This window comes from Gambusia affinis, linkage group LG01, assembly GCF_019740435.1.
Source record: "Gambusia affinis linkage group LG01, SWU_Gaff_1.0, whole genome shotgun sequence".
In the NCBI taxonomy this organism is placed as follows: Eukaryota; Metazoa; Chordata; class Actinopteri; order Cyprinodontiformes; family Poeciliidae; genus Gambusia; species Gambusia affinis.
In genome coordinates, this window is record NC_057868.1 from 27,533,500 (window position 1) to 27,559,550 (window position 26,051).

A 26,051-nucleotide genomic window follows, 5' to 3' on the forward strand; every position below is an offset into this window, starting at 1 on the left:
AAAAAAAGAAAAGAAAAAAAGACACATTGAAGTTGTATTTCTTTGTGCATATAAAGATGTCAAGCACCCTCATTTCAGTACTCAACAGATTACATTGAAAAGATACAGGCATCTTTGAAGTGGTGTACTAAGAGGTAAATTAGTGGTACCTCACTGTGACTCACTGGCATGTAACAGTGTAATAGACTCTGCAGACTAAAGAGAATATAGCAGCTTTCTTCTGTCCATATTGGTGTGTTTGGGGTGTTATATATCGGCTGCATTTCCATTATAAATGTGCAGAAAACTTTGTCGATATTCCACCAATGTTAAAAAAAAAGAAAATTTCGCAATTATGGTATTTCCATTAAATAACACAATTACAATCACAAGTGAATAAGTTTGTTAAGGTGATAAGTCATGAAAAAACATGGCATGCCATCATCATACAGCCACTTACTGTCGTCTTGTTTTGTCTTTTCCACCAGTAGTAACATTTGTTTACTGATTACATGACTTGTGATGTGAAAAAAGTGTTTCCATTGCAGTTTCGCAAAGTACACTAAATTCAATTCAGCCGCAAAACCACCTCATCCTAGAGCAAAAACGTTTTTTGTTTTTTTTGTTTCAAAATTGTTAAGTTTCCATTAAAGGGGCAGTATTATGTAAAATCAACTTTTTTAGCTTTATATCATATTATGATGTTATTCCCACAACAAAAGCATACCTGGGGTGTCGCCTTGATTCTTTTGTGCATGTTTGAGAAATCGCCCATGGCAACTATTCAATTGTCCAAAACGCCTGGTTGCACCTGGTTGGTGGTGGTCCACCACCGAGGAGCACCACCAACCAAGGATCCAAACTTCCACCTCACAGAGCGCCCCCCCTCCCCATCACTCCCCCGCTCAGCTTCGACAGACTTGCCAGTAGCAAACACCTGGTGGAACTGGGCATCTGCTAAGCTCATTATATGAACCTCTTCTCAGTGGTAAAAAAAAAAAAAAAACCTGTTAAAAGGTTAATAGAGGAGTGCTGTTGTGAAGACTTCCTGAAGATGGATTTTCGGAAGCAGCAGGAATTTTTAAAGAGTCAACGCATAACACTGTTCTTTTAAGCAAATATATTTTTGTAATTCCAAGCTGGTAAATGGGGAAGCAGCTACTGATACTTTCAGCTGCATTGGTAGGTTCAGTTCCAAAAGCTAATTTTTGATGACATCTAACAATAGGATCTTCTTTCACATGGTTGTTTTCTCCCTACAGGGCTTTAATTGGGATTTCTTGCCCCACTTTTATTAAGGTCAGATTTTGAAGCGCAAAGCTTATAAGCATTGTGTCAAATCATTCTTCCGTCTCAGCTGTAGACCACTGCAGCTCCTTTAGCTTTAACAAAGGCATCCTGGCTGCTTCTCTGTTTGCTGTTCTTCTTGTTCAGTCTGTGAGTTAGGTGAATGGTTATTCCTCTGCAGATTTACAGTTGTGCTGTATTGTTTCAGTTTCACAATGATGAATTGAACAGTGTTGAAGGACGCGTTCAAAACTGGGAATAACACTTTGTATCCCTAATTTGAACTTCTCTACAAGTTTATTCCAAAAATGTCTGTCGTATCCCCCAAACTTCATCCTAGTGTTTGTTCAATTATGTGTTCTGACTAATCTCTGAGGCCTTCACAGAGCAAATAATATTATTTAGTATCCATACTGAGATTATCTTGTACATAGGTGACTTTTGAATCCAACTGGTCACACTGATTTTATTTAGGAGTATTTCAGCATTCAAAGTGCTGACTGAAGTGCACTTAATCTAGCGTTCCTTAAACTTAGACAGAGATTCCACAGAAAGGACACAGACATCTTTGAAGTGGTCTGCTAAGTGGTGTATTAGTCGAACCTCACTGTGACTCACCGGCATGTAGAGGTGTAATAGACTCTGTAGGCAAAAAAAGGATGTGACATCTTTCAACTGTCCTCGCTGGTTTATAGAGTGCATGTGTGTGCATGTGTCTGTGTGTGTACATCCTGTTCCAGAGGGGAAGCGGCGACTGACTCTCTACAGGTGTAGATGAAACACACCAACAAGGGTCATTATACACAAACAACCAGATGTACAAATATACCGCAAGAGGACCGAAGAGCATGTGCAGCAAAGTCTGTGTCTTTAAAGCAGATCTTTGATTACAGTCTCTGTCATCAAACAGGATGTTGTAAATCCAGTGTTACGACACACACACACATTGTCAACCGACTCTCGTAAACACACTTAGGAGTAAAAATGTTCTCACAGACGGTCAGTGACAAACACACGCACACACACACACACACGCATGCTTCTTTAATTAGTTACTGTAAAAATATGACTAAAAAATTCGTCACCCTAAAATCTAAAAAGGCAAACAAAAATACGAAGAAGAATCTTTAAGTGATGCGATGACTCAATAGGAGTACTATTTATTGCTTATACAGTCTGACTATTCTGTAAACTGCAATAGTTTCTGAAGGTATTTGAATAAACAAAGCAGTTTAATTCCAGACTCTTGAATTGCATTTAACAAGCATATAACCTGCATAGTAATGTGTGGGTTTGTGTAAGGTCAGTAGTGAGTCTACTGCAATTAAAATACACTTAATCTATTAAGAATTGACCTGCAATGGCGCACTTTTATTCCTTGATTTAAGTCCCTGTAGAAACAATCCACTTGCAAAAATAAACATTCTGAAAGTCATGTTGGCCCGGGAGTCAAAGATTTTGTGTTTTTAGTACAATTATCTTGAGATCGCATCTGGATTCTCCAATTCAAGGAAATTAATAGATCTCTGTGTGGGCTTGCATGTAGAGTGTATTTGGTAGTGAATGCATGTGGAGTCACATCATTAATCACTAAGAAGGACCAAAATGACAATCCATCTCTCCATATCTCCGCTGTTGCTTATTTTTTTTAATGCCAACTATAATAAAAACATACATATTGATTTACATTGGCATTTTATCAGATTCAATTAATTCTGCTTGACCTGGTCCTCTATGTGGTAGTAATTCTTTAGTTTTAAATTATTCAATTTAAAAAAAAAAACCTGTAGTACAGAGGAATTTTACAGATTAAAGCATTGTAATTAAGCCTAAATCATTTTTCAGCACTTTCTCAAATTAGAGAAATATTAGATTTCTCTAATATTTGCACATTAGAAGAATCTAATGTGCGAATATTTGCAGACGTTCTAAAGCGCCACCTTTAGCTCCATTAAATAGGATGAAGGGTTGATGCACAGAGTCATATATGGGCAAGGAATGTGGCAGATTGTGTCACAGCTCATAAACAGTCCATCAGAATTACAGCCCTAGCATATTTGCAGGATGGCCATCTTTACATCAAACTGCTGAATTATGTCCAAATGGTATAACAGTTTTACCTCTTGTCTTCAAGATTAACTTTATACAGACCCAGTTTGAGAACTGTTCTTTCAAAGGGTCGACATACTCCTATAAATTCATGAAAAGTAAGAGCACTATTCTTGCCTTTTCACTCCATTGCATTCCTGCAGTAAAGACTAAAGGCAGTGTTTTCAGATACAATGAGAAAAAAAAAGAGGTACCTAATGAAAGAAATAAATACACATACACATATTCAACAAAAATAAAAGATACTGGGTAATTTAAAGCAGAATAAAAATGTTACAAACTCTTCAAAATGACTTCCTAGTAAAGAACCTATGCTACACAGTAGAACTGTTTCCTTCCAACAAGACGTTCCTGTGTTTGAATCCCAGCCTGGGGATTCTTTCTTTATGCATCTTTCTACATGGAGTTTGCATGTTCTTCCTGTGCATGTGTCCAGCTACTCCAGCGTCACCCTACAGTCCAGAAAAATGACTGTTGAGTTAATCGGTTTCTCTAAATCATTCTTTTTGTGTGCATGCATGGTTGTTTGTCTTTCTCTGTGATGCCGTGTGACGGACTGGCGACCTGTCCAGTTTGTACCCGGCATATCCCTCGATGAGGGGGCACCAGACCTTGCAAAGATTCACATATTTAGGTAATGGATGGACGTGCCTAAGCAGTGTGAGTTGCATTTGTATTCAGCCCCCTTACTCAACACTTTGCACAACCACCTTTGATTTCAACTTCACCCGTTGTAAAACGGTAATTGAAACAGTAGTGAACAGCAGTGGGATTCATCTATTAGACACATACGAAAACAAATACAAAGAAAATACAGGTCCTCTATGTTCTAGCAGACAATCTGAGGAAGAACTTTCTTTGTCTCACTTTAATCTAATTTTTACTTGGCACGTCCTTCACAAACAAAGGGTCATCTTTATTTCCAGTCCGACTATAAAAGTGACAACGAATTTTATTTTTGTGAAAACCAGCTATTAATCTATGTACACGCAAAAATTGGAAGTCATAAGGTACTCTGAAAGCACAAATAAATTCCACTTTTAGATCTCTATTGTCAAAGAGCCCTAGCACAAGATATAAATGTTGAAGCTGACATGATAAACACAACATTCACATAAACAGATGTGCACCTATATAAATCACACATGGCTCAAATTTATTTTTAGTATTGCAAGAGTCCGTGGAAAAGCTCTCTATAACTTCGACGGCTGAGCTGACATCTTATTTATAATGGGTGAAATTTTCAGCACAGCTATAACATGTGATACCAATACAACCTTCATGGTCCTGGGGATGAATTGAGACATTCAGATCTATAGAGTTGAGAGATTTATGGCTGAAAAACATGCACGTGCGATGAGAAGGTTGACTGCATGAGAGTGGCATAAAAAGAAAAAAAAGCTATTCAGAGGAACAAGAGGAAGAAATGACATCAGACTCATACAGCGCTTTATTAGGATGCTCGAAGACACCCTAATAATATCTTAATAAATCAGCCATTTGCAGACACGCACACAGTCACATGCTGATGGTGACAGGCTACTAGACTGTAGCTACAGCTGCCCTGGCCGGGCAAACGCTTACTACCACCCCATAAAGAAGTTAAAAGATAAGAGACTGGTGAGGATGATAAAAGCAGGAAAGAGTCACAGACACATCATTTAGCCAGGACAGAAATTAAATAAGTGAAATTTGGGGTAGCGACCCTAAATAAAATGGAAAATCCACAAAATTGGAAAGTTATGGTGTGAAGAAGGCAATGAGACCAGGAAGAAAACAAAATATAAATAGATTTTATTATAAAAGGAAACTAGAGAAACAACTCTGTGTTTGATAAGTCCGACCTACCTGTACATCTTCAGAAAGAAAAAAGGGTAGATGAGAGGAGAGGGAAGTAAAAAACACGGAAAAGGTAAAGATTTAGGAGTCCCTGTCTACCTTAAATCAGCTCAGTGCACTCCATGTTGTTATTCCTGGGCGTCACGGTTGAGGGATATGTGTTTATAATTTGTGTTATGACTTACTTGAAATTATGAGTGTGGAGAGTCAGTGGGACAGAACCAGATGCGTCTGCTTGATCCCCAAGGGAACCATCAATAACAACTGCCCATAAGTGCAGTGTGTGTGCCATGCATGTGTGTGTGCATGCATATGCAAACGCCTGGGCTTTGTGTCCTTACATCCATGCAAGTTCCGTTTGTTGGCCAAAAATCAACATGCCACCACTGATATCTGTTCCCACAACATCTATTAAGTTCTTTACTTTCTGATCTAGCCTTTCCAGCACTCAGATCTCCAACTCTGTAGAAGCATTCCTCTGGCATTTTATGGCTGTTCCTTGATTGTGAGTATGTGAAGGTACAGCGCGAGTCTGGGGCCCCATATATTGGAGTTCTGTAGTGAGAGCAAGCAGAGGACATGAGAGTGGAGCATGGTTGAGTGACACTATTATTTATGTTCTTGGAACAGATTGTTATTTACAACTAAGGAGTTAAGGAAAATGTCTATTTTCAACATAAAACACATGCTCAAGGTTCATCTTGTAAGTTTACTCCAAAGACAGTTGAGAAGGTAAATCTGTATTTTAAATCTAAAGGCTGGTTAAATGACTTTTTAAGATATCCAGCAAGTTCATGAATACTTTATATATTGAATTCGCAAACAACTAGTACTTGAAGCCAACGAATTCCTTTGGTGGGCTTACAAGAGGTACATTGTGTTAACTATTTCGGAAAATGGGCCTTATGCAACATGCCACTAATAAACATATGTGCCAGCTAGAGAAAGGATCGACAATGACAGTCCTCAAGAGGGATTGTCTGTAAACTGTCAGATGTGTTCATGGTCCATCACAGCTCATCAGTATGCAGTCACATTTTTCAGAGTCAAGCTTATTATCTAATTATTTGACTGAAAGTTTCAGGACATCAGCCTTTCAGGACTGGAGTTGCAGATCAATACTCTGGAGCTTATTTATTCCTGCATTATAAATTTCAGTGAAAATACTTCATGAAACAAATTTATCTTTGCTGTGCTTCCTAAGAAAACCCCACGATAGTAGATAGTTGACCTAGAACTCGACCAAGCTATGTGTGTTTTCATTTTGCTAATAAAATATACAGCCCACTTACTTTGCTCACCCTTACTCCCACCCTAGTGCTCTGACTAGTGGGTGCTGGTGGCAATGGTGAGAGTCTAATTGGAAAGGTATGTATCAATTTTACAGCAACAAGAGGAAAAATACTAGGGGACAAAAATCAACAAATCTGCCAAAACTAGCCAAATGTTTAGAGAGGAAGCAGGGACGAGGAAAGATGGCTGACTGCTTCCAGAGATGAGCCAGACCAGACGGCCACCGCCACATTCCAGCAAAAACGAAAGAGAGATAAATGGACTTAGCAGGGGCACCAGGTGTGGGGGTGTGCGTGCGTGTGTGTGCATGAGAGAGAGAGAGAGAAAGAGAGAGAGAGAAAATTTACTCAAAAAAGTAAATCTTATATAATACCTCTTTAAAAGATTTAGTTGTAAACAAAAAAATTGTCAATCAATTTCTTTGATTTGCTGCCATTTGACAATATGCATAAAAATGACCACAGGCACCAAAAATTATCGAAAGACAACAGTAGCAATAAATGATGACTGTAGGCATGCACCAGTTAGTGGTACAGTAAAAAAAAACAAAAAAAAACCTAATTTTTTCAAAAGTGCTAAAATTCTTTGTCAATGAAATTAATATAGTTTAAACCCATGTGGTGAAATACAATGGGAAGTGCTGGAGAGGTTAATCTACGATTGTATGACACATATCGTAATGTATACTAAAGGAGAGCTTGGACCTTTTTCCAGTTTGGGTACAAATATTAACACATTTTTATTAATTTAATTTTTTTTACATCAGAAAAAAAGTTTCAAAATGCAAAGTATGGACTGTCACTGTATTCGACCTAAAAGAACATCCACCACAGTTTAAGGAAGGGTAGATAGAAGATTTTTAAAGCTGCAGTTGTACAAACTACAACCTACATAATTGTCTGCGCAATAAGTACTTGAACATACCTGCCAAATTTAGAGAGATGTGTATTCTTTACTTTTACTTAAGACTATGTATATATCATTGTTCAATTTTTTTTTTTACTTAATCGTATTCTTAAGATCAACTCCAAATAAATATTTCAAAATAGTGATATCAAATCAAAGGCCAAGGATGACATAAGTGATAACGCCACAAATACCACTGTGCTTCTGATTGTCTCCATTTCTTATCTGTTTGCTATAGTTTGTGTTGGCATACTAATTTCCATGTAACCCTAGGTTTGAATAATAGTATAAGGCAAATATAATCCATATCAGATTAGACAAATCCTCTGCCAATCTCAGTAGGCAGCTGGACTTAGGGTCTCTTCTTCCAGCTCTGACAAGGAAGGTAAACTCTGAACCCACTGCCAGAGCACTACAATAGGAGAGAAGGCCTGTCCAATCTTTTTACATGGGAGGTTTGTCTTCTGGCTTTATTTCATGGAGCTGACTTATGGTGTCACCTCGAGGCACAAGAAACAAGACAGAGCGCTGTGCTGTAGGGTACCACACATGTATGTCTCCTCTGCCTCACAGTCAGCATGAGTACAAACACAAGCAGACAAAGCAGCTGGCTTTCTTAAAGCTGTCTGTGAAAGGGGCGAGGGTCACAGTGGGAAACATGGCTCCAAACATGCATGCACACATATTACGTTACACATACACACACACGCAAACACCCAACACTGTACATTGAAAACGCCATTAAAAGAAGAGCCCAAAGTTCACTGAAAGAAACTGTCGAGAGAGCTGAATATTGTTTTTACATAAGAAAATGATATGGCACATACTTGTAAAGTGGACTGAAAATTAATCCAAAATGGGTTTTTTTTTATTAATAAAAGTAAGAAAAAAAGTGTGGTTTGCATTTGTAATGACCCCATTAATGCTGTAATAAGTACTGTGCCTTCTGTAAAACTATGCATTTGTTGTACGACCTTCTTATTCATGACATCAACGACCTCAACTAGATATTTTTTTTTAAGTTGAAGGCATCCAGAAGTAGGCTAATATATATTTTTATGATGCCAGTAAAATTACTAATCGTTTCCAGTTTCCTAAACCTTTATCGAAACAAAGAACCTTGCAACTTTCAAATGGATTCTCATTTTCTTTTTCATAAATGTTTGCCACATATTTGACTTTCTCAAAAAATTTATATTTTAGAAAAACAATCGTATTCATTTCTAAAACTGTCTTACAATGTTCTAGTGTCATGCAAACAGTAGAAATAAGATATATTTAATTCTAAATATAGTTTACACACAAAACACTGACTACCACTAATCACGTTTTCTACATAACATATTAAAGCTGCAATAGTTTGCAAGTAGAACTAAGTGAGCAAAGCAACGCAAAGCTTTAAATGGGCTGCCAGTCTTATAAATTGTCAATATCAAAATGAATAAAACATGTGTCATTAGGAAAATCTTTATTGTTAGAAAAACAGAGTATAACAAAAAACTTTCAAAAATTTTAACACAGGTTCTTTGAAAGGATTACCACAAAAGCTTAATTTTTATCTCTACATCTTCATTCCATCACTGTTCTCTCTTCAGGTTACTCCCAATCAAAGGCAAGTTGCTCTTAGCCTTGATTGGAATCACCTCCATCTCCCACTAGGACCGCTATCATTCTGGCCTTCTTGTCCCTTTTTCATTCTGTATTAGCCCTATATTCACTCAAAAGCAGGGCTAAATAATAAGTTTAAGGAGGTTATGCAAACATGTTGAAACAGCCATCCTTGGCCTAAGTATTACCCTAAACCCTTCAATTACCCGCCTTTCTTTCCTCTCTCCTCATTCCTCCTGCCCTCCACATGGGTTCCCTCACTCTACTCCCCTTAACTGCAGCCTGGAAATCCAGCACACACTCATGACGTGGGGCCAAAAGACCTTAAAATATCAGGGGCAGAGAGTACAACAGAGTGGTGTACTACAACACACGTGCACGCATTCACATACACGCACACAGAAGCCGTCACCCAAAATACACATGTGCACTCAGGGCGATGAAAGATGGGTCCAAAAAACAGTGGTAGCGAGAACCACGCTGTATTTTCTCTTTGTTCCAAATGCAGGGCCTGGCGGTGGACCACAGCTGAACCACAGTCGACATGCGGTGGAATGGGAGTCCACCACATTCACTTCCCTTCAAGAACCAATGGACTCAAACACATACTCATACATGGGGATCACAGAATAACATACAAATGTACTAAAACAATCTTATGAATACACGTTCAGCAGTTTCTTGGATAACAGCGTTATGATAATAGTTCCTTGTCTGAAAAGTGGTTTGAGGTCAAAGGACAGATCTGCATGAGTTGTTACGTACAATACTTGGAACGAAAATTAGACGACCCAGCCAATGTCTGCACTATCCTACACATACCATAGTGTAGGATACTTCACCAGGTGGGAAACTGACCATACATGTATATAAATGCTTCTTTGAAATAGTTTGTAGGTGTGCACTGCTTTGGCCTGTATAACAATCCCAGAATTAAAGCTTTCTTTGGAGGAAGAACAAGTCTATTTCCCGACAGTGTCTAGAAGCAACAGAAGATCAGAGCACACTCCCTCAGCCAATCAGAAGCTTTCTGGGTTTATGCTAACCACACAGGTTCATCTGGATACTATTGTACAGTGTCACAACAGGTCCAGTGCATTTCTGGTAAAGAGCTTGGAAATTGCTATGTCTTCTGTTGCTGTTGACAAAGTGGATTGTCCAACTGTACATAAGAACCCATTACATTCCCATAGCAGAGGTAGACTGGAGGGTGTGTGTTGTTAATTTTGTTGTCCATACAATAAAATATTAATTTCAGCAGTGCACAGTTCTAAAACATAAAAATCTAAAAAGGGTTGACAAGAAGTATTTTAACTCTGTGCAATCCTTGGTTGTCATCCTTTGTGTCCTATGCAATGTTGTTTAAAATATTTCTAAATTCAGTATTATGGTGACATTAGATAATATTTGGAAGGAAAGAAAAGAAGAATCTTAATCTCTGTAGAAATGTCTGGACCTTCTGACTCCTTTATGTTTAAAGCCAAACTGGACACAACTTCTTGCAACCTCTAAAATGATATCAGTTTTCTTTTTAACTCATTAGAATTTCTTGTTTCACACCCACACTCTTCCAATGCCATAAAATCAGTATCCTTGTTCGGACACCAAATATAAGACAAACACACTTGCTGCTTTTCCAGACACACAACGTTTTATGAACTGTGCGATGCTGTGAGAGTCCTGGTCAAGCCAGTTGTACATAGTCTGAAAAAAAAAACAACAACAACAACAACAACATACAAAGAAGACTACTTTTTGTTGTCTTCTTGGTGTCATTAATAACATCTGGCTGTTGATCATGTCACGAGTGATGCAAAAAAAGTCTTCCCATATCATCTAATTTGATACGTCTGAAAATCCATCTCAAACATGAGATATTTTGAAATTCATGTGCTTTCAATAAGCAAATTTGTTTTCATAATTTAAATTTGTGCAACTCTATGGTTAATGGAAACACAGTTACTGTATAGAACGTCTTTTCAAGGTTTCTTGTTGCAAGTGTAACTATGGTAAACCTTGTTTTTTCATTATCGTTTGTGTCAGAATCCCTATGTGGAGCATACTGGTGTCAGTAGGACTGGCACTTGGCTTAAATGTAGGTTAACTAACATATTTTTTTAATCAGCCACACATTGAGCTAATGAAAAAGATACAAAAATATCCAAGTGTTGATGAAGAAGCAACACTTGAGTGAGTTTTGCTGCTTGTTTTGTTTGACAGTTGAAATTGCAACAACACTTTAATGGGCTGTTTGAAGCTTTTGAATACAACTAGAATAACAAAATAACAAAAACAGCTAATGGCTTTGAAACATAGTTCAGGATTCAGGAATTGTACTTAAGTGAACGCATGTACAAAGCCGCAGGGATGTAGACTGAACACACCCAGATACAAACACATCTGCAAATTATTAGTAATGGTCTGATTCTGACTGAAGTTAATAGTCTTTTTTAATGAAGGATGGTAAATTGTAAGAAAAAGGCTAAAAAGCTCAAAGTGCTCTGTTTTGTGTTGAAGCAGCAGGAAACACATGGGTTCTTTAAAGTCTGCTTTGTATACATGCTCTGACCACATGCAAACTCATAGAGACTCCATTAACTTTAATGTGCTTTAATAAGATCTAGGGAATAGAAATGCAGTAAAAAAAAAACAAAACAAAAAAACTGACGGTCAAAAAATCTGTTGCACAAACTCATCTATATGGGTAGGGTGAGGGCGCTGATTAGAAGAGTTGCAGGCAGGTCTGGGCATGCATGCTGTATATTTAGACAGATCAGTTTGGATCAAAACATCAAAGAGGAGCGTGATTATTACCTAGCTTTCTGATAAAAATGGCTCACTGTTATTTCCCTGTCTGTACACACGAATACACACATTTGAGCACGCCCTCACACAAATTACACACTCAAATGCACCTACAGCATCTTGGCATTAAAAGATACATAGTGATTTGTACAGTGGACACACAGGTGGATGCACGCAGACACCAACACACACATACACACACGCACTTAGATCTCTCTGTAATCTCCGTAATTTGTATGTTGAACCCAGTGTAGACAGATCATGCCGCTGGTGTACTGCTGTGTTGTTGAATTGCTTGCTCACCAGTTAGTGTGAATTCCCAGCAGAAACATTCCTTTACTTTGAAAGTACAGTTATTATTATCCGCAATAACGCGAAGAGTACAAACAAGAGCGTAGCAGACACAATGAAAAGCTTGTCATGAAGGAATTTTTTGCACTGGTGAGATTGTGTGAGAGTAAGTCTATATACTTGATGAAGGTATGAAAATTGATGTTGCAAGTGCAAACACAAGAGCAGATAAACGCAAACTCAAACAAGAAAGAGGAAAAGAAAGTGCCCCGTGATCACTGCTGCAAATAGAGAACATTCAGTTTCTGCTGGTATTGTTCCAGAAATCAATCCTTAGAAGTAAAAAGTGATACACTGACTTTATTCACCTATAAATACAGACTGCCATAAATGCTCAGCTGGACCCATAACACACCTGTGCAGAAATTCCAGCATGCCTCTCTCTTTTTTCTTTTTTTAATGAAAGTCCTGTGGTAGTGTGCAGTTACATGCTGCTGACAGAGAAATGATTTCCAGATAGACAAACACCCATCCAGGTTGGCTCCCTCAGTAGTTTACGTCACAGTTGTTTTAACAATGGCCTCCACTGAGTCCTTTTGGTAGCTACATTTAAAATAGGATGTGCTGCAGCCTCCCTATTTCATTTCTCACTTTTTGAGAGTGTTAATTTTTTGGAACCTTATTGGTGTGGCCATTTATTTTAAATGCTGTGAATTGTTATCAATTTAGTTTTTCTTTGGGCAGTTAAAATATACTTAAATTAGTTTTTAAACAAAATCTGTAATTAACTTTTAGATTGATATTGCTTAGATTACTTTAGGAACTGTTAGACCGTCCCATTGACTTAAGTGACTAAAAACACACCGGCTCGGTGGATGTCTATTGTTTGGGCAAAGGTCTGGTGTGATGATGATGATGTGAGGTTTTTGTAAAATTCTTTTCTTTTTGACTACTTTTTGAACTTGAAACAACAGATTAAGTTAATTTTTGTTTTCATTTAAGTTGTAAGAGATTTCTAGTAATTACTTTGTCTATATTTTTTAAGAAATAAAGCTTTTTTTCCCCCAAACAATCAAGTCGTAATGGTCTTGCAAGAACCAAGCCACCTCTGTGTTACCACGCACAACCTTTGTTGGAAATGTTCAGTTTTGGAACCTAGGAGGCTGTGACATTTAAAGACTTTGTTAGCAATTTGGATGTCAACAATGGGGAGAGGATATTATGCAAAATTGAGTTTTTTGAGCTTCAAATTATGTACATAGTGTTATAATGTCATCAAAAAAATACTCGGAGTTTTGCTTTGACTCTTTCATGCATGTTTGACAAATTGTTGAGTCTCTTGTGGCAGCCATTTTAAGGTGCTCATACAATGTGCTCATACATTATTTTTTTTTACACTTCTTTAATAGGGTTGCCAAAAAATCTATGACCATGCATGTATATTTTGGAAATAAAATGTATCTGTTAAGATATTTTCCATGCAATTTCCAGCTATTAATATCCAACACCTACCAGCTTAAATCAAATCTAGACTCAGTTTATGTAGATGACATACTTCTTTTCCCTCTGAGCAGAAGATAAAAACTGAAGACCACCTCAGTGCTAAAGAGATCCAAAATATATGATGGTGTTCAGACACACTTACAAACATTTTGACACAAAAAATCTGTCTGTGTCAAAAAGCAGAAACACAGAAAGAAGGTGATGATCATATGAAGAATAGAGTTTAGTAAGCAAGAAAGAACTGTTTATTGACCTTTTACCAGCAGTCATGCATTCAGACGTACCAGAATGTTGCTTGGAAGTTTGAGGAAACACTGACACAAAGAGAGTTCTCACTGACGTGTCTCGATAGCTGCACTGTGGCCTGCGTGCAGACTCATCCACTTGTGTTTTTTTGGATGTGTGCATGAAGGCTTTTGGTGTTTATCCTGTTTGTGTGCTTTCTGGGCCAACGCATCTTTATGCACGCACATGAGTTTATCGCGCATTGAGTCCTCAAAGTGACATGTTGGGACATTGAGGTTAGGAAGCAGACAGTTTTAAGTCTGATAAACAAATCACGCCAAGAGGAGGATCTAAACAATATGCCACAATTGCTTTATTACTCAGTGTTTGCCCAAGGTGTCGTGTTACTAACATCCTCAGCACCATAAAGCCCTCTCCAGTTCAGTTCTGTGTGAGTGTTTGCTCTGGCAGAGGCTCCCCAGTGACTGGTTATATTGGACATGCTCAAACAAAGCCAAACACACAGCAGGAGCCGCAAGCAATTAGGGCTGCCACAGTGCATAACTCCTCTCTGAACACCCCCTTGGCTTCCCCTTGCCACTCTTTTTCTCCTCTACCACACATTTCAATCTCCCAGCAATATGTGTGCTAGCCTCCTGTGTGGCATCAGTAGCCAAAATACTGTTTGTGTCAATCAGTAAAACTTGACCTTTTAATGATGGAGACAGTATGCTGCAGACTGGGTCATGTATGTTTTTGAAAGCTAGTGGGCAGTTTTACTGTGTGAATAATTACTCAAATTTGAGAAGGTGCTGTCCTAATTCGATGGTCAGTGTGTCCCATTTCAGCCTTTCTTTGACCAAATATTCTGTTTTCCTATGGTTGAATTAAAATCTGTTTTACTACAGTGTATTCTTGATTGAATTTAGAGGTGGTCAGATATTACTCAGAAAACCTAAAAAAGGGAAGAAAATATGAAACTTAAACCAAAATCAATATTTCCACTAATTTCTAAAACTGAGTAGTATTTCTAAACTTTAAATTTGACTAAGAGAAATAAACCTCTGAGTCACACATTTAAAACCAGCAGCATTTGGTCCACCTTGAATGCTGCTATAATTTTAATGATTCAAATTACAGTTTTTGTCACAAGTGATCATTCATCACCACAGAGAATTACAAGCAGACTACCGTAGGTTCACCACAGAGGACTTTTGGGAACTTTACAATTATTAATTTTGTACTGGGTGGTAACTTAAGTTCTGCATTTAAAATGAATCATCCTCACTCTTTGGCAATTTTCGGTTCCATTCCTGACTGTTTTGGACATATTTTTTCAGAGAAGAAAACAAATATTGCCATTGTGCACTACAAGCTAAGAAAAATGTTATTATTATGTCCTCGAAGACGTTTAACTTTATAATCTTGATTCCAGACTGAACTCTGCACAGCACAGATGATTAAGACGCAGGCTCTTGACAGAGCGAAGCCTGTTACAGACTGATGGACATTAAGTTTGAATTACATCCTCTGAAGCTTGAGCACAGGGTCATATCTCACTGCCTGTGGCTTGGACAGTAGACACCGTGAGGATCTGTTTCAAATCAAAGCAAACTAAAATGGGTAAACCCAATCTGACTCAACTCTCCTACCCACGCCAACCCCTCTGCATCTCTATCTTTTGTCTTTTTTGCTGCTTCTCACTTGCTGTTTTTAGTGTCTCTTGGACTTTTATTACTAAACACCTCATAACTGAGACTTCACTTTTTATAACAAACAAAAATGTATGGGGACAGGATAGAAAGAAAAAAACAAAACAACAAATGTTGCAGTTGTAAGGCTGGTAAGAAGAACATGTGGGCATTATGCATGTGCCATTGGTGTGCTTTAAAATGATGCATTCCTGCATTTCATTGTTTGTATGTGTTATTAATTTGTCAGGCCATCCTAAAGCACATTCCTTGTCCCAAGTTTTTTTTTGTTGTTTTTTTTTTGTTGTTTTTTCTTAACCAAGACACAACCTTTACTTTAAAATATACCTGGAAATGTTGAATTATCAAGCCAAAGTGATAAAGCCATAGCAATGTGCTTTAAAGAATCAATTGCTGAGTACGTCAATATATCTCACTCAAGTTTGTACACTTTTTGTTTTAGAGCATAGTATTGCTCTCTTTTTTTACAAAGACACATGTTCTTTATGGGATGGCTAATGGAGCAGAGTTCTTCCTGTGTGTGTGATGTGGTTTACAGTCGTTTGAAGTGTTCAGGAATTCTTCATAAGATCGGACCCCAAGCTTGTCTTACCAGATAAAGGTCTTTGTAAAGAAGACAATCAACCATTTTTTAACTTAATAGAAATCCGTGTCCCTGTGAGGCAGGGTCTGTGCATGTGTATGAGTGTGTATATAAGTAACTGAGCCCTTGTTCAAGTGTGCACCAGTTCCCTAATTCAATCAAGAGTGTAACCCAAGGCCAAACACACACATTTGATTTCAGTAAATGCTGAACCCAAAGACCTATGGCTAGAAGGGATCAGAGACATGTCAGATACGTCAGTGCCTGTTATTGTAAGACTGCGTTTGTCTGCAGTTGTGTGTGTCAGTAGGGGGTGGCAACATGAGATATAAAGGAGATTTCACTTTTGTCTTTTTCCTTTTTGATTTCCCATAGAAACTCCATCAAGTGTAACAAATGTATATTTAAGATGCACGCATTTAAGCACACTCGTTTAGCTGGTGGTATTACAGTCCTTTGAACGGCTGGTTTTGTTTACTTATGGGCTCAAGGCACAGTAAGTCCACGTCTTAGCTATGCGTGGGATTTATTGTTACATGCCAGAAATGCTGCTCACGTCAGGGTCCTCCAAAATCCTCCCCCATCTTAGTCAGGCATGTGAATGATACAGTAGCTTCTTTGAAAGTCTGACTTTTGCTAACTTTAAATCTGATCTTCTACACACTTATGATACTGATGTCAAAGGTAACAGAGACTAAACTGATGCTAAGTAAACAAAACTTTACCTCCACCTCTCATTTTAACAAACCCATGACGGATTGAATGAATGAAACATGGGTGCGACATCCGATTACTGAACCAGAACTGCATACTTAGATGGAAACAAATGATCTCTGAAAAGAAACTTGGAAATTCGGAAAATCAACTTTTATGCCATAAACAGGACAACATTATCACATCACTTCCATTATCATTCAAAAATGAGAAATGGTCTCCGATTATATAGATTAGGTTAGTATACTGACCATCATCCTCAAATCCATTGCAATAGACGAGGAAGCTATGAACAAGGAAGTCTTTTTCTCCAGATCAAAATTACTGAATGGAAACATGATGCTCAAAAATTTTATTTACTCCACACAACCTCACTTTCAAATACGGTTTCTCTAAAGCCTTCTTATGCCTGGCTGGGTTTATTTAACACTGTGAGATACAAAATATTCACAAAATTCATTTTCATAAATGTATCTGTGGACCATTGCGCTTGGTGGGGATTGTATGTCATAGCATCCAAAATATTCACAAATAAAAATGGAGGATGAACTAAAGATATATTATTAAAATTAATATTGTCACAATTTCTTCAGTTATTAATGATTCACATCTCTGCATCAAGGCTGTATAGGTTATGATAATGTTTAGGTAGAGCCATTTTTGTTCAGGCTTTAGTAACTGCATGCTAAAAAACACATTTTGCATCTGAAATTGGATGGAAAGATTAATTTCTCAATATCAATATTTTTTTATTTTTTTTTTTTTTGCTAAATTTAACCTTTTTTAGGAAAACACTTTGTGCCTGAAAGTCATGCAGCTGTTTTGGTTCACACTTTCTTAAACAAATCTCGTTTCCGGAGTATTCTTGTTTGTTTGGTGGTAACCAATCATGTCCCTATGCAGTCTGTTTCATTCAAACAAACCACAAAATGAAGAACTGCTCCAAATAAACTAGTTGTTATGCAAAGATTTGATGTGTACTGTAAATAATTGTCTCTTTCAGTTGGTGGATTTTTTTTTCTCTGTACTTTTATTTAATGGCCTTGCTCTCTACTTCCTTTTTTCTTGGACACCAGCTCTAATTTCATTAAAACCAGACAAAACTTTTATTACAGAGTTGTTAAAGTTAACAGTCTGTGTGTTTCTTATGAATGCTATATTCTTACTGCAAACAAGTAAGACAAAGTAAAAATTTGCTTTGATAAAATTTAAAACCTTAATAGAATCTTTTACCCTGTCTTTTTATTTTCTCTTTTGCGGTATCCTCATTTGGTTTTGATCTGAGTTTTCCTCTCTCCTTCATAGCTGTCCTACATTTTGGAGACCCAGTGGCCTGAAGATACCAGCCATTTTCTCAATATGTCTCAATTGAGCTAAAAATAAGCCCCAAAGCAAGAGCAAGAAAAAAATCATCATATAATTACTGACATATTATTTCAATATTAACAGCTATTATGTCCCTCACTTTGCTTGGTGTATGCATACGTGTGGGTGTGTTGTTCTTCACACAAACACAAAAAATAAATCATGTATTCACATGTTTTCCTTTGCACAAAAACACTTTTAATGCTCATAAGTAAGAATATGCGTGTATACTCATCCAAACTTGTTCAGGCTGTTTTCTAGCTCTACCGAGAAGTACATAATGATAATTACAGTTTGGGTCTACATCCCAGAATTAACCAGATGAGACACAAACACACACACAAATTCCCTAATTGCCACAGGCTGATTTGGTGCATGTTGACGGTTGTGCAGTATTGGAGTAACCAAGAGCTGGGAAATGGCCCGTTCAGCTATTGTTCTCTATTAAAAACTCATGGGGGCCATCAGAGTTACATTGAGATATGTGCTTGGCCAAAAACCTGCAAGTAAAAAAATCCACAATGTTTAAGCATTTACTAAAGGTGCTGTGTAACGTTATGCTGCACTTAGCGAAGGAAGTCAGGTGAGACTGAGTAGAATTACAGTTAAAGAGTCTTTTACCTGATCTCTATCATATGAGAAAGAGGGGGTAACAGAGATGTAGATATGGGCAGATGAAGGTAAACACATACTTTAACTCAGATAAGGACTGGAAAAGAAACAAAGGAGAAGAAGCATAGCCTGGGTGCAACCACAGAGGCTTGGAAGTGTTTACAGTATGTGAAAAAATGCCGGTCAGCTCTGCTGAATCACTTGTGTGGGTATACCAGTATTTCATGTGCCTATAATGGGTAAACCATAAAAGCATTTTACTAGGCCACCATTTTAATGGCTGTTTAACACAGCATCTCCAACAACATACAGATGCATTTTAAAGCAACCCATCCCACTTTGTGTCTAAAAATTACTCAGTGCACGTTCTATTTGCATTTTTAATCAACTCCTGATGTTCATCTTCTAGACAGGCTATGTGCTTGCATATTTATCCAAACTTAGATTTTACTTTCTGGCCAAATCTCAAAGCAGTTATGTCTACAGGTTTTGAGAGTGGCAGAAATGTTATTTTTCACAAATTTTGCTGGTTCAGTAATCTCAGGTCTTTTTGACAGATGTTTCTTCGGCATGGTTACAAACATTTCATGTGTTTCAAAGGGTGTCATTGAGAAATACATAAAGTTTGTATAAAGCTCCAAGAGTTACTCAACAGAAAATCCATTGCAGGATGAGAAACATGAGAAAATGCCGAGATCATGTAAACCCCACGCAGAAAGCCCTCTTCTTAGGATTTTAATCCAGGACATTCCAGCTGCAAGGTCAGTGCAAACAATTGTGCCACCATGCAAAGTACACATTTTAAGGTTTATTTTCTAGCTTTAGAACAACAAATCAATAAAAACATTTTATTAAAGCATGACATCAAAGCATTTTAGTACATCTATTTATAAACAGCCCTGAATTAATTTTAGCCAAAGCTTATTTAGGTCACTGTGGAAGAAATAAAAGCTCTGGAGCCACAGAGTGCAGATCCCTGCCTTAGATGAATCAACTTAAGAGAACTGTATGAGTTCTTGCTGAACTTTCTTTAGCACCCCAAAGGTTTCATTACTTCATTTTATCTGGCTGGATAAATTGATGTACCCAGCCAGGTAAGTGATTGATCATTTGATAAATAGTCCCCTTTGCAAAACGGTTATCTTACTCTAACTATATCCATGCCAGGAAAGCCCTTTAGCTCCAACATACTTGTCTGTTTTGATTGTAAGATGCTTAACGAAAGAGTGGTTTAAAGCTCCACTTCTCTTTAAAATGAACAATTCATGTCTTCTCATTTAATCAGGATCACAGAATAATATCAGTTGCCCTGATCCTTTCATTAAATCTTTACTGTTAATATGCAACTGGTTTTAAACAAAATGCAGAAGAGATCTTATTGGTTCCGATAATTTTCTTAACCTTTGCAATTAACTGTATAACATCTGATCACTCTTCATTGCAACCTAGACTCTATACATTACCATTATACAAACTTATGTTGTAAAACATTTCTCTCAATCCCTTTTGTGTCCATGACTCAACAATCAAACTTGTCTGTCCTTACTCAACCTTCTCGCCTTTCCTCTGGTGACCCTGAGGGCAGGACTGTTGTTTAGAAGGCCATCACTAGTTCCATCTGGGTGGTGTCTTGGACTGCCTCTTTATGGCTACACTGCCTACCTAATCAATTGCCCACTTGCGCACACACAAACATTCCAACTCACAATCAGTTTTGAGGCATACTCGGGGGTGTTAACCTTCCTGAGGCCAATCACAGTTGTTCTACTTAGGGGTTCTATGTATAAACGACCAATTGACTTGAATATGGTTTGTGTGTTAAAGTGCAAGTACGTGCATGTGTATTTACGACTGACACTAATTAGCAAGTCTACTGCGCCTACTTCCTCAGAACAATTTCCTGTGATAGCAATTATTAGGTATGTGTGATAAATTCCAGGTCTTCTTCCAGTTGTCTGGAGAAAGAACAATGGAGAAAACACACAAAAATGGGCGGGAGTGTATTTAAAACCCAGAGGAAGTTAAGGAGGTAGGTAGTTAAAGAGGTTATTGTCAAAGGAGTGATGAGGTAAAAAAAAGTCAGATGAGCTGTTGAAAGAAAAGGAGGTAAAGAGGGTAACTTAGCACAAAGTTAAAAGCAGATTCCACGTGTCTTTGCATCATGTTTTAATGTGGCGTCTCTTCTGTCAGTTGATGCAGTGATTCTGCTTTGGTGTGTCACAAATACTCCATATCTATAATATAACATATAAGCTTAATAAAACGCTTGCAAAGTAAGGTGTATTTGTGATTAGCTGCAGCTTTAGGATGAACTCCTGATGTACTGCTTGTCAACAACTGCAAGAGTAAAATTGGACACATAAAGAGGAAAAAGAAAAGCCACGTTTGTGAATTAACTTCTATTGGGCTTTTTTTCTTCTGCTATTCCTTGTGTGGAGTCATGTAGATTTTTTTAAAGGTGCCTCCTACTGTTTGAAGACAGAACTGCAATCAGTGTGGATAAATAAATTTAAATAGTTTCCAGAATCATTGGGTTAAATACATTGCTCTGTGCAATTTCTTGTAAAATGGTAAGTGGCCTGTACTTACTTCTGTACCTACTCCAGAGGACTCCAAAGTGTCCACAACTGCCTTGGGACAGTCTGACAAAGACAGGGTTGCCAGGCATCGGTGCCATTGGCAAGGTGAGTAAAGTGTCTTGCCCAAAGATATGCTGAGAAAAGTGACGTAGAGGTTTGAACCAGCAACCCCACCAGTTACAGAACAACTGATGGGGTTAGTTACCATCACCACCGTCTGAGTGGTGGTGGTAACTAAAACACCACCAACTAAAACAAGCCCATCTTAATGGACTGACGCAATAAGATCCACACATTATGTAGAAGTCACTTCTTCATAAACGTTACAGAACAAAGACTTAGAAAAAGCAATTTCTAAATGATCAAGTCATCCATTCACAAATAAAAGGGAGATAAGGGTGGTGCTGGACGTAGCACTGACATAATAACATACCTATAGGCCGGACAGCTGACACACACGTCGAATGTAAACATGTGTGTCATAGGGCAGGGGAGCCTAGACAGACATGATGAATGACCAGAGGTTCCCACGAGGCGACATACACACACAAATCTGCATGAAGAGGGAGGAAGGTGATGTGTGGTCAGCCCCTCCTCATCACAGCAACACAGAGAATCCCATTCACAAGCTGTGGTGTGACCCTCTGTGTCTCATCATTACTTATGAAAACAATTGCACCGTGGTACTAGTACTTGTGTGCATGTAGCTATGTGAATGCCTATGAGTGTCTGCATGTATATGGTCTATGCTCACGACTGGATTATTTCATGAACACCAAGAAGCTGGTAGGCAGATTTTTTTCAAAATTGTCCTCTGCTGTATAACATTGTTCAGGATTATATACTGAAATGTTTTTAGATGCAAACATGGTTCACTATGTGTGTGTGCCCAGGCTGCATACATGTAAGAGTTTGCAAGCTCTCTGTGTGCATTAGTGTGTCTGTGTGTGTCGGTGTGTGTCAAGGCCCCTTGGAGAGATCAGTGAGTGGGGACATGACCTTACCAGTATAGCTGGTCTCTCTGCCTGTTTAGTCAGAGTAACCATGGCGATGGAGCTTTGCAGACAGGATGTCTAGATGGGGGATTTTAAAGTCATAATGTTGCTACTCCTTTGAGTTTTGTTATGCCATAAAATAGTGTAACTAAATGGCTACATGAAAATATAATGAACAGTACTTAATTTGGGGTTACAGTTTAAATCTCATTTCATTGCCACTGTGTAAAATACTTGATTTTCCTATGGTACAAATTATATTTTTAGTGAATAGCATCTGAGTGCCAAACTGCGCAATTACAAAAGCACAGACCAGCAAGAATTCTATGAAAGGCAACTTAAATCTATAATAACAGTGTTTAACAATGCATACCACTTCTTTATGATGCCACATACATAAGCAATACCTGTATTTGTGTTAAATATTTATGTTATTTTAGGAATGTCTCAAGACTCCTCAATGGGGATTTGATGCATTCCACATTGTTGTACAACACAAAGGTTTTCTTTACCTATCAAGAACAAACTCAATTGTAGAAAAGCATTGAAAGTCAAAATAATTGTTTTCATTCAGTTTGTACCTCCACTTTTTAAGAACTTTACCGCAGCAGAAAGACCATTAAAGAAAAAATGTTTAGCAGAATTTAAATCAGTGGGCAATATTTTGAAGAGAAAGAAACAGCAGTGACCATAAATTGACAGAGCCAGCGTGGTAGGCCCAGAAAATGCTTTAAAAACTTGTCTGCCAACAATCTTTAGGAGCTACATGCAAGATCAAACAACAACACAAGGACTGAAGAGGATTAAAGTTAAAGACATGTGTAAAAATATTCTTAGTAATGCAGTGTAGTTAAAGAACCTACCTATAAAACCATATGAAGTTTTGCTAAGTCATAATGCTGTAACATTATAAATAAAAACTACTACTAGTTGTTGCTTTAGTTCATTTTTGCAAGTTGCATCCTGACTACACACTTCTCGTTGCCATTGACAAAGTCTGAACATAATTCCGGTTGGGTATTTGACCACTCTCTGAGTCCTTGGCAACAAGTTGGATTGCCAAAGTCCAGGCTATAAAGACAAATACACAATTTTTAATAGGCGTGAGTTCAGTACATTGAGAAGGCCTTTAATGATAGCCTGCCATATACATTGTAAATCATGGTTTGATGTGTTTTGGGGATCATTGACCAGTTAGGACAACAAGCTCTGTCCAAATCTCAACTCTTGAAACAAACTGTCAACCTCGATAAAACAGGAATTGGTTGGGGAATTCAAAAATAACCCAGGAACATAATAATAAGTTTGACTTTACTGGAACACCAGTGTCACAGTCCAAAATGAATTGAGTTTGAAATCACAGGATACCAGTTAAAAAAAAATCCCAAACTTTAAACCAAAACGGAAGAGTCAAGCAGAGCCTTTCAAACCCTAGGACATTGTACCAACTTTTTAAACATGGTGGTGGTCATAGTATCATAGTTTGGAGGAGTTTTTTTTCTGCCAGTAATATTTAAAACAAAGTCGGGGGAATGATGAATCAAAGTTTCCTCTGACAGGACGGTGTCCTCAGAATTTCTTAACTTCACCTCAAATCAACAGCAAGATGACTGAAAGTCGAAGTCTTTGAGAAAACACACCAATTGAAATAACAGCAACAATCCAGCTAAGAAGAGTGGTCAAATGTCCAGTCAGAAATACATCAGAAGCTTTGTAATTCTCAATTAATGCACATCTTGTCAGTGTAATACATTATAGGACCTACTAACTGGTAAAAAAAAAAAAATAGTAAGTAGCATTTTACATTAATGTAAGATTTGCTCAATTACCATCAAAGAACATTAGTATTTTGACACAATTACACTTTTCTGTTGACAACTAGGTTTTTTGCAATGTAATTATTTGCTGATGTGCTGTGTTCAGTCATTCTTCTCAATACCCGTCCCTTGTGTCATTTTATGCCAGCCACACTTTGCTCCCTCCCACCCTTCACAGCTCCACGCAGTACTCCACATATTTTTCATCTAACACTCTCTCCATCACCATCCTCCCTACTTCCCCTGCTACATCATCTTTTTTTCCAATTCCTTTACACCTTTTGCCCATGCACTATTCTACAACTTATCTTGTGCTGTGTTCAGCTTTTTCTATAATTCCTGCAAGCCATTATACTAAGTATAACCAACATCTACCCTCTTTTTGTCTTGTTTTACCATCTCCAATTATATCCCCACCATTTTTCTTATCAAGTTCCATCGCAAAATGCAAACACAAATAAGCTCACCCACGATTTTTTTACGTCTGCATAAGGATTAGCTCCAGAATCTGCGATGTAATGGCATGAAGTGTTATTCAACTCTGACTATAGAAACATCTCAATGTTGGACTATTCAAAACGTCCAAACACATCATTTCTCTATCACGCACCTACACCCTGTGACCCCAGAATTATTTAATGAGTAGCTCCTCAGGAGACCATCTGTGTCTGTGTGTGTGAACACTGTACAGTACGGTGGAAACTTAATCTGGTGTGGGGCGATAGAAGAGACCCGGATTGCTCCTTATACATCAAGCCTTCAGCTCCATATCCGAAAACGATAATAATAAGCTCTCTCTGACATTTACACACATAGACACACGCACACACGCGGCAAACATTGGGAGCTAAGGAAACGCAGCAGGCCATGAGAGGATAATGAATATGATTTCTCTCTCCTTGTTTCTTTTATTCATTACCAGTGTTGAAAAGCCAAAAAAAAAAAAAAAAATCTCTCTCTCTCTCCTTCTGGCTTACAAGCACACACACACACACAAACAAAAAACACACAGGCTCATACAGAGCCTCTCTGGCTCGCTGTGGAACATACCTCACACAGTTTGCTTCAGTTGACCTAGACAAATGCCACATTATAGATGAGAGAGAAAGAGAAAGAAGAAAAAGGAGAGAGAGAGAGAGAGAGAGAGAGAGAGAGAGAGAGAGAATCCTGGCATTCTGTCAAACTTCTATCATGATTCCTAAGATTTGGAATGCCTCAGTTTGTACAGCCCCTTTATTCTATCCCATTCACTCTGCCCTGTCCTCCTTCATTCCTGCATTTATTCCTATCTATCCCTCTTGTTGCCTCTCTTTCTCTGCTCTGTCTTTCCTGCTTAGCTTTCTCTCCGCTAACTTGGGCCAGAGCTGTGCTGTGGAGAGCATAGCCCCGTTTTCTTTAAAAGCAAAAAGCCACAGTTTGTGTAAGTATGCGCATGTCTGCAGACGTGAGTGATTACATGCGAGTTCCACTGAGGTTGTGCATAGATTTTGCCTGCGTATCTTTGTGGCCCATTCTGTCTCACGAAGATTTGCCCCCTCACAATTCAACAGTTCTTTAATCCTCATCATCAGTGACCCCAAACCCCCAGCTTCCAATCTCTTCATGCACATAGAATACAATGCATAACAGACCACACACACACTCATGCCCCCTGTGCCCCCTTCATTAACTCTTACCAGTTTAGAGTAGGCAGAGGCTCGAACACAAAGGGAAAGATCCCAATAGACTTTGTTGCTGTGTATGTCAACCAACCATCACACTAAACGTCTTCCTCTCAGGCATCCTCTGATGGTAATACAATACTTGTGTAAGCACAGTGCCATGCAACA

General features: G+C 38.1%; 1 protein-coding gene across 1 annotated transcript in view; it reads right to left on the reverse strand.

Moving 5' to 3' along the window:
• Positions 1 to 26,051, reverse strand: part of LOC122831634 (ELKS/Rab6-interacting/CAST family member 1-like) — a 156,567-nt gene that overhangs the window by 45,820 nt on the left and 84,696 nt on the right. The gene's annotated exons all lie outside the window — the stretch shown is intronic.